The 13,499-nt window shown below is 37.4% G+C and overlaps 1 long non-coding RNA gene across 2 annotated transcripts; it reads right to left on the reverse strand.

The window, feature by feature from the left end:
* Positions 1–5,226: 5,226 nt before the first annotated feature.
* Positions 5,227–10,752, reverse strand: LOC122303691. Of its 2 annotated transcripts, XR_006240792.1 has the most exons (4): positions 10,204–10,751; positions 7,025–8,143; positions 6,590–6,886; positions 5,227–5,961 (listed from the first exon to the last, which is right to left on the reverse strand). It is a non-coding gene; the product is annotated as an uncharacterized LOC122303691 (long non-coding RNA). The 2 variants fall into 2 exon arrangements; XR_006240791.1 differs by lacking the exon at positions 5,227–5,961 and having other exon boundaries at positions 6,145–6,886; positions 10,204–10,752.
* Positions 10,753–13,499: the final 2,747 nt, after the last annotated feature.

Raw genomic sequence — 13,499 nt, forward strand, 5'->3', positions numbered from 1 at the left:
CGTGGTGGTTAAAGGTGGCGAAGCTGTGATGACCCGCTTTTAAGTGTATTTTCGCTGAAATAATTGTTTTTATTTTAATTAATATATCAGTTATTTATTTTAATTTATTTGCGTTTTAAAATTGGTTTTTAATTTAATTTAATTTATTTGAGGTTGTGTTTTATTTCTTTTAGTTGTTTTGTGGTTTTAATCTTTTTGACGGTTTGTTTCGTTTTCCCGGAGTGAGGACTGGACCTCATCTCTTTTCACATCATTTTCCTTTTTTCTCTTTTTCCTTTTTTCTTTTTCCCTTCTTTTCTTTTTTCTTTTTCTTTTTCTTCTTTTTCTTTTTTCTTTCTCTCTCCCCGATCCGGACCCCCCCGAGCTCTCTCTCTCTCCTCCCTCTCCCTCACGCCGGCGTCCTCTTCTCTCTACCCTACCGCCACCGTCCGGCCACCGTTCGGCCTCCCACCGGTCCCATTCTCTTCCTCTCCCTCCGGTGCACCACCCCTCCAAAACCCACCCCCAACCGGCCGGCCGTTTGGCCGGAAAAGCTCCAAGAAGGGCGCACGGATTTTGCTCCGATCCGCCGCCGTCGCTCCACCTCCGGCCACCATTTCTTCACCACTTCATCACCGACTCCTTGCCGTCCTAACCCACCCATTTCCGGCCTCCAACGACCATCGGAACAGCTCCTACGAGCTTAGTTTCCGTTTTGGGTAATCCGGCCATTTCCGGCCATTCCGCCGCCACCCACGGCCGTTCGCCACTTCCAATAGCTTCACAACCATCCCTAGACCATTCCCTATCAATTTCGTGTCCTAGTTTGTCCCCGTTCAAAAGTGGATTTTTCAAACCCACGGCCACAGTGAATTTTCACTGTGACGTTGCTGTTTTTCCGCCGTTTGCAACGCCGCTTGTTTTCTAAAATTGCCATATAGCGCTGTAAGTATTTTCCAAACCCTATTTTCAGATTTAAATATATATATCGCTCATACAATTTATTTATTGTTGTTGGTTGTTGACTCCGGACTGAGTCCGAGGAGTTTCGGGGGTCGGATGGATGGAGGACGGAGTTGTCTGTTTAATTGATTTATGTTGGTTGGTTATTTTATTATGCATTGATATGGCATTTCATAGTGCATGCACGTGTGTTTTTGTTTATGTGTGAAAAGCCTGTGTTTTGGCGTAAATGTATTGCGGGTGCGTGTGTATCACGAGCCCAAGCCGAGATGAGTTATTATCTCGGTGGAGCTCCTCTGGTCACTCGGGAGCGGAATAAACTGAGTGATGTCCCCTAAGTTGTCGAGAGAGACGACGGGAGCGGGGCTAGGGGATGCTTGGCTACGAACACGCCGGACGCGGAACCGGGCATCGCCCTACTCACCGACTCCGTGGCCCTTCGCTGGCAAGGGCTAGAGGATGCTTGGCTACGCACGCGTGGGGCGCGGAACTGGGCATCGCTCGTTAGGTGTCACATGCGTGGTGGTACTCTACGGTGTGACACTGGAGCCAGTGTGTGCGGATGACCCCTAGGGGAGGTCATGGTGCATACGGTTAAAATTGGATAATGGTTTATGAGGCCAAATGGGACTTTTGGCGTGGGCCAGATGGACTTCTGGCGAGATATTGGGCCGGATGGACTTCTGGCGAGATATTGGGCCAAATGGACTTTTGGCGGCCAAATGTGACTTTTGGCGTGTTTTTCGGAAAGGATAAGTTTTGGGCCAAATGGGTTTTGGCGTGTGTGGAAAACTGGTGTTTTATGGGCTTCGTGCATTGGGCATGGTTCATGCATCTTGTTTGAGTTTTATGTGTTTTTATCTGGTAGTGTTTGGGTTTTATTTACCTGCGGTACCATTCGTGGTTCCGTAGCTTTTGGTGCAGAGTTAGAAGACGAAGAGGAGGAGGCTGAGCCCGAGGATGCGGCTCCGCCGGGTTGCTGATGCTATCTTTTATATTTGTTAAAGCTGTATTTGTGTTTTGTAATATTTTATCTATGTATGTTTTAAACAGCTTGTATTACGTTAAGAAAAATTCTGGTACTTAGTTATGACTTTCGTTATCCGCTGCGTGTATCTCTGTACACATCTGTTGCCTTGCACACACTCGGCACCCGTCGATGGGATGGTGACCCGGGTTGTCACCATCCGGACGTCTCAATTTCCTCGTGTTCGGGCGTGGGGATTTGGGGGCGTCACAGAAGCACTGTAGCATCACGCCGTGAACAGTGCATCTGAAAAGGAGGGAGGGTGCTTGAGGTGGAAGAGCGATATGAAACTTTATGGGAAGCTAGGGAAAGGTAGAGGGAGGTTGGTGGAGGTGCTTGGTGGCAGAGGATGTGGAGCATTGCGGCGTTAGGATTGTCGGCGGTGGATATAAGCCAAGAAACCCATTTCAGATAGAGAGAGAGAGGGCTCGTGGGGGAGGTGGAAGGGTGATGGTGGTTCCTTGGTAGCTAGGGAGCATGGTGGTGGAGCTTGGTGGCTCAATTGGCCACACACGACGGCACTATGAGCTGCACACGGTGAAACCGTGCATGAATAACCCCTACGTGAGGTAGCCCAGTGGAGAGAGAGAGAGAGAGAGAGAGAGAGAGAGAGAGAGAGAGAGAGAGAGAGAGAGAGAGAGAGAGAGAGAGAGAGAGAGAGAGAGAGAGAGAGAGAGAGAGAGAGAGAGAGAGAGAGAGAGAGATGGATGGAGAGAAGGCTATGGAAGGGAAGCTCATGAGGTGGAGAAGGTGTTGGTGGCCACTTTGGCAGTGTACGATGGCGGTAGGGGCTGATAAATGGGTTTCCATACCCATTTAGTTAAAGAGAAGAAGAGAGAGAATGGGTTGCCGGTGTAGCTCACGACCAATGGGGTTGAACTTGCTGGTGGTGGAGGTGAGATGCCGTGATGGGTGGTGGTGCCGGCTGAAGCAAGCAACCAAACAGTGGAGGGAGGAAAGAGACGTGTACATCGGGCATGGGGGGAGAGAGAGGAGAGAGAAATAAGAAAGGAAAAAAGTGAAGAGAAAAGGGTAGGGACTTGGGTATTTAATCCAAGTCCTTCATTTCGAGATCTTTAAAACAATCTAACTATAAGTTTAAATACTGATTTGAAAACGCGTTAAGTGTTTTATTTAAAATAAAACACTGAAAGGAATTAAGATAGAATCTTATTTTATAAACTAAAGTTTATAAAATAATATTTCTTTATCATTATTTAAAATGATGAAGTATCATTAATTACTCAAAAAGAATAAAATCATTTAAATTAATTTAGAGTTTTCAACGTAAAGTTAAATATCTTAATATTTTAAAATGACTTAAAATATTTAATTTAAATAATTATCTACAATTATAATATTTTTAGAGTTCATTAAAATATTATAATTGTATTACTTTAAAAACAAGCTTATCTAATAATACTGAAAATATCTCATATATATATTTCCAGAATATATTTAAAATATTTGTAAATTTTAAAATATCTATCTAGCTTTGAAATCCTCTTGATAACTTTGAAAACAGACTATCAAGGTATGGCACGTAGGATGAGACTCATAATAAAAGAAGAAAAAAGAAGGAGCGGATATCACAGAGGGTAACCGGTGCGTAATTGATTTTTAAAAATGTAAAATCGGTGCATACCTGTTCGGTCTCAAATTTTGTCCAAAATCGGACTAAACCAGACTGATACACTTCTAATCATAGCTTGTAATTGCTCCTGGTCGAGGGTCTAAGTAGCTTGCATTGGACCCAATTGAGGACTTTAACAGGGGTTTTGACATACACACCATTCATCATTCACGAACAACATTTCACTATTTATTCAAGTGATTAAAATATTGTTCATTTATCATTTATGATAAGAACATAAATACAATCTCTTTATGCTAATCTTCAGATTAAGACTATGTTTAGATGTTGAGGTAATCTCAGCTTACCTGAATTGATGTTTGAATAATAGTATTTTGTGGATTTCGTTGAAATATGTTTGAATGTCAATAGATTGAGATATGTGTTTAGATGTATGAAATTGAATGAGATAGAGTTTAACTTTTTTATATAAAGTTGAAAAAGTAGTGGTTTCTATTAATAATTGGTTTGAAATGGGTTGAGTTGATTTCAATAACCAAACACACCCTAAGATTGTGTTTGGATAGTGATGAGAGCTGAAAAAAGTTGTAAATAGTTATGAATAGAGATTGAATGGATTTGTGGATCTCATTGAGATGAGCTTGAGGTATTTGAACGTATGCAATATGTGGGGTTGTTGACTTTTGAATAGGAAGTTGAAAAAGGTATAAGTCACATCAATGATTGATTTTATTAGTAATGATGGTGAAATAATGATTTATTTATACAGAAAATCTATGTGTAATCATTTTTGCATACTCTTTATATATTCCATTAATCTAATTGGTTATGTCACTTTTTGTTAATACAAAATAATTGTTTTGGCCAATTACATTAGTTGAGTGAACAAATAATACGTAAATATAATTGTATATAGCATAACTCTTATTTATATGTTGTAGTGATAAACACAATTATTATGAGAAATGATTCCCAATACCTTTAAAATGAATTTTACACAAGATTCTTTTCGAGAAATTTATTTAAATCAAAATTGGTAAAAATATTAAATTGCTAGCAATTATTCCTACAATATTTTCAGACTCTCATTTTGTTCCAAACTTTGCTATATATTATGATGACAGCTCTCAGGTGAATTATTCGAGAACGAGAATTATTTAATTCTAAACTTGTAAAAAAATCATTTTTTTATCAATTATGAAGACGACATTCTCATGCTCCCCCTAGGGCTGTAAATGAACCAGTCTGTTCGATAGCCACTCGGTACTCGTTTGGTTAAACTCGAATCGAACTCGACTCGTAAAAAAAAAAAAGCTCGTTCGTGAAAGCAGATACCCGCTCGATTTGTAAATGACACATATCCGACGAAACTCAATTCGACTCAATTAAGGCTCACTCGATTATACTCGAGTCAACTCATTAACTCGACTCGATTAAAACTCATTCATATATTGATAAATATATACATACACCTATGTATGTATATATGTATTAGCTAATAATATAAGCATACCACTTTTATAATTAAATATATAATATGTATTCTAATTACTTATATCTATATAGTGAAAACCGGTTCGGCTCGGCTCGATTACAGTCTACTCCCCCCATTATCAGTTTTTTTTACTGTCAGTGTGCTTATAAAAGTCAATATTCGATCTTCTACATCCAACTTCACATCAATTGCATTTCTCATTTAACATGTTAGCTAATAAAAAAATATTTATATTTAATGACATAAAGCCTCCAATTTCCAAAACATGTTCCACACTTACAAAAATGGTCATACAATACCATAAACAATATTATGACTATTAATTCGTAGTCCTATGTGCCCACATAGGTAGTGTGACAGATTCCCTAATTGCAGGCATGGCTTGTACTGATGCAGGTGACATGTCAAGAGCACACAAGATGAGTTAGGTTATCTTTAATTGTCTGTCCATCATAACGATTCGGATTAATTGTCTGTAACAGCTTCTTTCACAAAAGCCCCTCTTATCGATTCCATAATGGCATTTGCGTGTAACGTATTGCATGACACATGAAACGCATATATTTCCATCTGGAACATGTTATAACAATTCTTTGGATGTCTATTGAGGATTGCGACTATATAGTCTCGTCTGCATAAGCTAATGTTATGCTTCAGCATTTGCTCAACTTTTGGTTCCATAGATTCCTCCTCTTCTGCAGCAACCATTAGAATGGCTATGTGATCCCACATTGAGGGATCATGCATCCTCCAATCCTAGTATTCGTCCCACGTTGGATACTAGTTACTACTGGATGCACCTTCGGTTGCATTGTTGGCCTCCAGTCGGGGTTCATAATCCTAATCACTTCCTTCCTCCATTCTGCAGTTTCTAGAACAACTAGCCCAAGAACACTTCGCCACCTGAACGATTAATTTATAATAAGCGTGCATAGTATGGCAGTGAACATCCAAAATCATATAAATTATGTGGTATATGACTTGTCTAAAATATACCAGTAAATAATATACAAACAAAATCAAATATAATAAGTAGCAATTATCTATCAAAAATTGAAATAAATCGTTACCCAATTATGCAAATCATTAAAAAAGATAAATTTCATAAACTCAGTCAATAAACCGTTAGCAAATTATGCAATTTAGTCAATAAAGAAAACAAAATCAGCATTAAATATTAAGCAAGATAAACTAAATTAATGTAGCATCATCATATGCTACGTCACTCTAACTCCTAGATCCAATCAACTCTGCGGTCCACTGGCATGAGTAAGAACACCTCCTGCACATTAGTATCCATCAAAATACCAACAACACGAGAATATTGGTGTGCAAGCAGCCGCAAGGTGATGTCATTCAAAAACTTCATACATTGAGTTGGGTGCTAAATGACGCGTTTGATCTACTTGAACCTTCTCATTTACTACGCTTTCTACTCATTTCCCGAACATCTACTTATCCAACTCAATTCTCATGGTGGCACTGGCAGCTATAACTTCTAGAGTTTTGCTCAATTATGGGGAAATGCTACCTCAGGATGCCTCCCTTCTTCGCTGACAAGTACTCCTTGCATGGGCTGCCTGTCTCCCATACAACCCATCTATATCTATGTCCAGCGCATCTATGTTTATTGGCGCATCCGTGGCAGTTCCTAGTACAGGGGCCTATGCCCTCAGCTCTTCCTCAAGGCGATGCTCCTCCTCACACGTGGGGGGTTCTTGCGTTGGAGGCATAGTGGAGGACTCATGTGGCAACTGACCAAAAATGGTGTAGAGGAGATCGTATTCTCTATAGCTGTTTGTCTTGAAATTCCTCCTTTGGCTACACACTTAATAGAAGCAAAAAAAATTAGTATGGCAATCATACAGTGAGCAACTGTTCAGAAATCCTCAACAACACTAATAAATAATGTCAAGAAAATTATTAATTATTATGGAAAATTTATATGTTCATCGTAATTTTTTACCTGTATTGCATTAGCCCAATGTTCCTCCGTGGCAATTACGATTTTTGTTTGCTAGTTCCAACCCATTGTCATCTTTGTTGCATGTCTTACATGATCTCAGCTGGTGATTTTCGACCCAACCAATTTTACCTCAATGGTTTCTTGGTAGAGAATGTCTACCAACATCTCCTCCAACCCATCTGCCCATAGGTCATGATCATGCTAGACCTCAGCATCATCCATAAAGAACTACTCAATGCAAAAATAAGAATATGCAATCCAAAAAGCTAGACAGCTAATGGTTAGTAGTTTACTACTTCTAAACTATTCAGCACATAGACACTCCTTGTATAATAATAACCATATATTATAGATAAAGAAACTATTGTGGTATAGAAGTTTTAAGCAGGTTCTGTAAGAGTAAAATTTTTGACAAATTATAGTTGTTTCGGGTTTGGGGCGTGATATTTGATAACATTATTCATAAGATTTGTAGCCAACTTGATAATAATATTGCCCTGTGATGCAGGAGTACTATAATGTAATTGGGCTTTAAGGAAGTAGGTCCTTTAAAGTCCAATCTCGACGACATATTAGGTAGATAATCTCTTGATTTCTCATTTCAAAAACAGAGGGCTCCTTATAGAGATAGCCAAGTGCTTTACATAGAAATTATTTGACCTTTATTACATTAATGACTTAAATCCTACCATTTTTTTACATTATTTGCTCATATTATAGCTCGATCTTCTTTTATAACTAATCATGGATTGATTACATAACACTAGCAGCCGCCCTCTTGACACAAATATAGGAATAACCAAATATTTTAATATAATAATGTAACAAATATGTAAAAATAAGAATATGCAATCCAAAAGGCTAGACACCTAATGGTTAGTAGTTTACTACTTCTCAGCACATATACATTCCTTGTGTATTAATAGCTCATATAGAAGCTTAACTAATATTCTAACATGGTAAAAAATGCAAGAATAACCAAATATTCTAATAAGACTAATATGATAATGTAATCAATTTGTGAAATTTATTTTAAGTAAGGATCCACTTGAAAAGGGTTCGATGAAAGTGCAATCATACCTCCCTGGAACCACGAATGGAAGATCTTAGGTAGTATCACTGTAATATAGATCAAAGGTGAAAAAGCAACACAAAATTATATTAGTATAGCCCCAAATTACTAGAGACGAAGAAATAAAATAATGAGACAAATTTGGTTTTGTAGAAATGCTTTTGTTTATTTGGGCAAGTAATTGTGGGTGGCTGCTCATATGTGGGTCAATGAAGTTACTATAACAAGTAAGCAATACAGATACGAAGAAAATAAGATAAAAGTGGGAAAATCCAATAATCATCCCACCATTTTGGCGGCTGGTTGCCATGAACAGATAAATACAAAATTAAATAAGAAAGGAAAACAAGCATTTTGCCATTTGGTATACTAATAAAGTACCAAAGCAAGGCAAAAGTAGTACACTAATAAGGTAAAAGAATCCAGAATGTGCCCATGTTATTAGTATTATCATTATGCAGTAGCAGACTAACTTTTTGATGCAAATTCTAGTTAGCTAGAATATGAAGTGGATTAACTAGAATTTGCAATGGATTTAAAACAAAACTTCTAGATATAGATAGAAGACCACATTCTTTGACTTTAATTTTGTAGTAACCCAATAAATTTACATGTCATATTTGTTATTGCCACCAATTCTCTTACCCAAATAAGCGTGTACAGAAGTGGGCGGCTGCTCATATATAAAGAAATGCCAAGTAATTGATAATTGTGGTTGCCTTACTTGAACATAGGTGAAGGCTTCTTATTTATAGAGAAATAGTTTTAAACAATTGGGTTTATTAGAAGAAAATATTTTATAACTAAATTAGCATTATACAATAAATAGAACCTTCATTAGTGTCAATATTAACATTTTGATTTCCTTTGTTTTTTGGAAGATATCATTATATGTGAACTGCAAATAAAATTCTTTCAGGTCCCATTATCACATTCATAAGTGATCGAATTCAATCCCCAGTGAGTATATTATCTGAAAATGCTCTAGTTTCAGAACTGATTGACACAAGGGCTGGCTGGTGTAATATGGATCTACTTCAAGCTATTTTTAATCATGATGATATAGTTCAGATCATGCAGATTCTTGTGATTGGTAAAGAGGTTTCAGACAAACTAGTTTGGGGGTGGAAATTCATATGGGAAGTTCAGATCATGCAGATTCCTGTGATTGGTCTTGAAGTTTCAGTTCTATATAATAATGCTATAAATGAATTTTCTATTTTTAGGGTTGCTATGGAGACTATAAGAACTCAACAGGGGATAACACAATCTCAACCATCAAAATTGGAAGCCCCTCTACCAAATTGGATCTAAGCAAATTGGGATGTAGCCATCAATACTGATAATCAAAAGATTGATATTAGTGTTGTTATTAGGGATGATGAAGGCCATGTTTTAGTAAGTCTGATGAAACATTTAAGTTATTGTGTGGAACCTTCTATAGCTGAAATTAGGGACTTATTGTAAGCAACTACTCTACGTAAGGAGCTCAATCTGCAACATGATCTTTTTGAAGAAGACTCTCTGAAAGTTATTGAAACTTCTTTAAACCAAAAGGAAAATGATGGCCCATTTAGATGTTTGATTATCGTAATTCGTGGGGCACTTGACAGTTACTCTTAGAAAATAAGGCATGTCAAAAGGGAAGCAAATGGGGTGGCACACACACTTGCTAGGGAAACTATGTCTCTCACATCCGAGTGCTTGGATGTTGACTCTATATCGAGTTGTATTTATCATCTTGTATTGGTTGAAAGGCTCACTATTTGATTAATGAAATGTCTTTTGTTTAAAAAAAAGTAGAGTTTATCGAATACCATCCATCTATTTCTTAGTCATGCATTTTCTTGTATCATAGGTAAGGACTTGGTTGAGGCTTATATCATATAGGAAATCAGCAGATAATGCAAACCAAATTAATCGCCGAGCATAAGAAGGAATCCATTATTTTAAATATAACTAGCTCTAACCCAACACATTGCAAATCAGCACATAGCAAACAATGCAATTACTTATATTTTAACAAGTTTCTTCACAAAAATATGCATATTGATCACAAGAATCATGAACAAATTACACGTCAATAGGGGAGTTGATCTGTGCTTACCCTAAAGGAGCGCGTTGTCGACCCGGTGATAGCGTATCTGGACATTGCAAGTGTTTTGTGTCCCAACTCAATGCGAAGACGTGTGCAAGAAGTAGATCTCGTGCATATTCTGGTTTTGGGCATGGTTGGTTTATAATTGAGGCTGAGATAAGGGAGGCAGATCATAGGGGCATGACAAGGCCGATCAAACAACTACCCTTCCATAGGCTTGTACTAGAGGAATCGGTAAAGCTGATCCATGTATGGACCATGGAGCACACGGCCTTGAGGAGGCTCATGAGGATAGGAGATTCGCCTCGAAAGGAGAAGGGATTGTGAGGTCAAGGTATGAAGGAAGTAGATAGGTAAGTACCAAGAGGCTATAATTTTGCTGTGCAGGAATTCTTTTGTAGAAGAGAGTAGAGAGATATTTTTTGGGGAAGATGGGTTGCGAAGGGTGCCAACAAAGAGGAAGAGAGAAGAAGGGTTACTGGGAGAAGGCACTTTACTCATGAGTCAGTAACATGTTATTTCATGTGAACAGTGACGAATATCATATGGTTTCTGACTTAGGAGTATTTATGAGATGTCCCTAAAGTGTTTGGATGCTCAACTACTCTCACCCGTACGAACTCATGTTAGATTAGCTGAGGTATTCTGACTTCCCAAATTAGTCCTAAACCCCCAGACAAGTTTGCCCATTTCCAAGCTGCATTTTAGGAGCATATAAATAAGAACTTGTTTGTCCATTTTTTAACCTAGGTGTTGTACATTTAGGTTATGTTCCAGCCCCATTAAAATATAAATTGTTGCTCAGATGACTAATACAAGAGGGGAGTGAATTGAGTTGTATTTAAAAAAAATAACAATTATAAATCAAATATACAATATAAAATATAAACAGAATACGAAACAGTAATAAATATAAAGAGTAAGGGTAAAAAAGAAACAAACTCAGTATGTTAATGAGGTTCGGCCCCACTGGCTACGTCCTCGTCTCAAGCTACCTATTGAGGATCTCAAATTCACTATTCAACCTCTTTCAGGTGGAGATAGAAACCTATTACACTTTTAAACAATACTGCTACAAAGGATCCGTATAGAACACCATCTACACTTGCAATCACCTTATACGTGGTAATTCAAGTATTCTCTATGTATAACAGTTTCTACACGCACAAGTGTTATACACACTTTTTTTTTCTGATACAAGAGCTGATAGTGGGTAGGTTATCAAAAAACACTCCTCAATGAGTGAAATAAGAGTAATACAGCACAAAAACTATATCTCTCTCAAAATAAACAACGATTAAGGCTCAATACTTAGAGAATAGAGAATGAAAGTTTTGAATGAATGTTGTATGCTCTAGATGTTGTGAATATGAATATCTCAAATGATCTATTTATAGGCATATAAGACTTCATATTCAAATTTTAAAAGATTCACATGTCAAAGACAATATCATTCACTTTTTCACAAAATTTAAATAAAAGGTTCTTCTTTTTCAATTATCAAAGACAACATCATTCATTTTTCAAATACTTCAAACCTAATATTTTACTTTTGATATATGACAAAATGAGCATACTTTACTTTTCAAAAAATTCAAATCTAATCTTTTATTTTTTGCATATGACAAAATGAGCACACTTTACTTTTCAAAAAATTCAAACCTAATATTTTTACTTTTTTCATATGACAAAAAGAGCACACTTTACTTTTCAAAAATTTCAAACAAAAACATCTACCTTTTACATAAGTCAAAAAAAGTATTAATTACTTTTGAAAATATTCAAATAAAACATGTACATGTGAAAGATGACAATCAATCATCTTTAATATTTTCAAAATTCAAACATTTAATCAAGGCATGTACATGTGAAAGATGACAATCAATCATCTTTCAAAACTTTTAAATTTAATTTTCAAAATATTCATACACATATGGAAAATGTATTTTAATGTTTTATGACAAAATATTAATTTTGAACCTTAATCCTAATTTCGAATTTTTAAGAGAATTACAACATTACTCTATGACTTTAATATGAATTTATTCCCTTCTTGCTCATGCTTGTTTCCTTGATGTATTTGACTCTATTATGTAGACAATTTGAGTTTGAAACTCCTTTATTTTTTAAATTTATTTGTTATCAAAAATTTATGTGTAGATATATAATATACAAAACTTAAAACTTTGAATTCAACATAAATATAAATAAAAATTTTTAATATTAAATATAACATATTTTTGGTACATTTTCAATGTTTTAATACTATTTTTACTGGCTATGTTGATTGTTGGGAATTCGGGTCCAAATCTATTTTTCATGTATTTTGTGATGGACTAGACAAGCTAGGCCTCGTGTTTTGTGTTTTAACCTGCTAATTATAAACTTGAACAATTGATATGACTCATGTGTTAAGATAATTAGCTTTGACCATCTTAAGGCTGCTAGAGACACAAATGGATCCCACAAAGGGATCCATATACTGACACGGCAAACTAACAATATACCATGTGGGTTTCTCTCTCTCTCTCTCTCTCTCTCTCTCTCTCTCTCTCCTCCTCCTCCTCCTCCTCCTCCTCCTCCCCTTCCCTCCACCGGCCACCAACAGAAACCACGTGGCAAAGCAGGGCACAACGATGCCGTGGATCAGCGACGATGAGCGTGCGATAACAGATTGCGGTGGTGCGGTGACACTACCGCCGATCTGAGCAGCTAAGCATGGGAGTGAGAGAGAGTGATGAGAGAGAGAGATTGGAGAGAGGCGGCAAATCCGTCCATAATGGGTTGTGAAGCGTGCAACAGCAGAATCGCCTGGCCATGGCGAAGATGGTCCTATCCTCGACCGCCTGGCCACTTGGCCACGAGATGATGCATGGGCATTGCGCTGCACGGCACTGCAATGCCCAGTAGCGCCGAGGAGTAGCAGGGGTGCTGGGGGCCACCATGTGGACTGCCAGTGTTTTCTGTTCCTGGAGCAATGCCCCTGAGCATAGTGCACGGCGAGGCAACGATGTTGGCAAGGGAGATGGGGCACGGGGGGAGAGGGAGAGAAAGAAAGATGAAAAAAATAGAAGAATACGTGTCACACTCTCTGTGTACCATGTTAGTGTGTGGAATCCCTTTGTGGGATCTTTTTGTGTCTAAAGTGTTTTACTAACAAAATTATTCAAGAAGGTTTAAGGGAAAAAATAACATCATCTCATATTTCTTTTAAATGGCTTATGAAACTTACATTCATCCATTAATTAGCCTTCTCATTCTTCTTTTTAGGAGGAAAAACTCCTACTAAATAGAAGTTTAATTGC

Source organism: Carya illinoinensis, chromosome 3, assembly GCF_018687715.1.
Source record: "Carya illinoinensis cultivar Pawnee chromosome 3, C.illinoinensisPawnee_v1, whole genome shotgun sequence".
Lineage (NCBI taxonomy): Eukaryota > Viridiplantae > Streptophyta > Magnoliopsida > Fagales > Juglandaceae > Carya > Carya illinoinensis.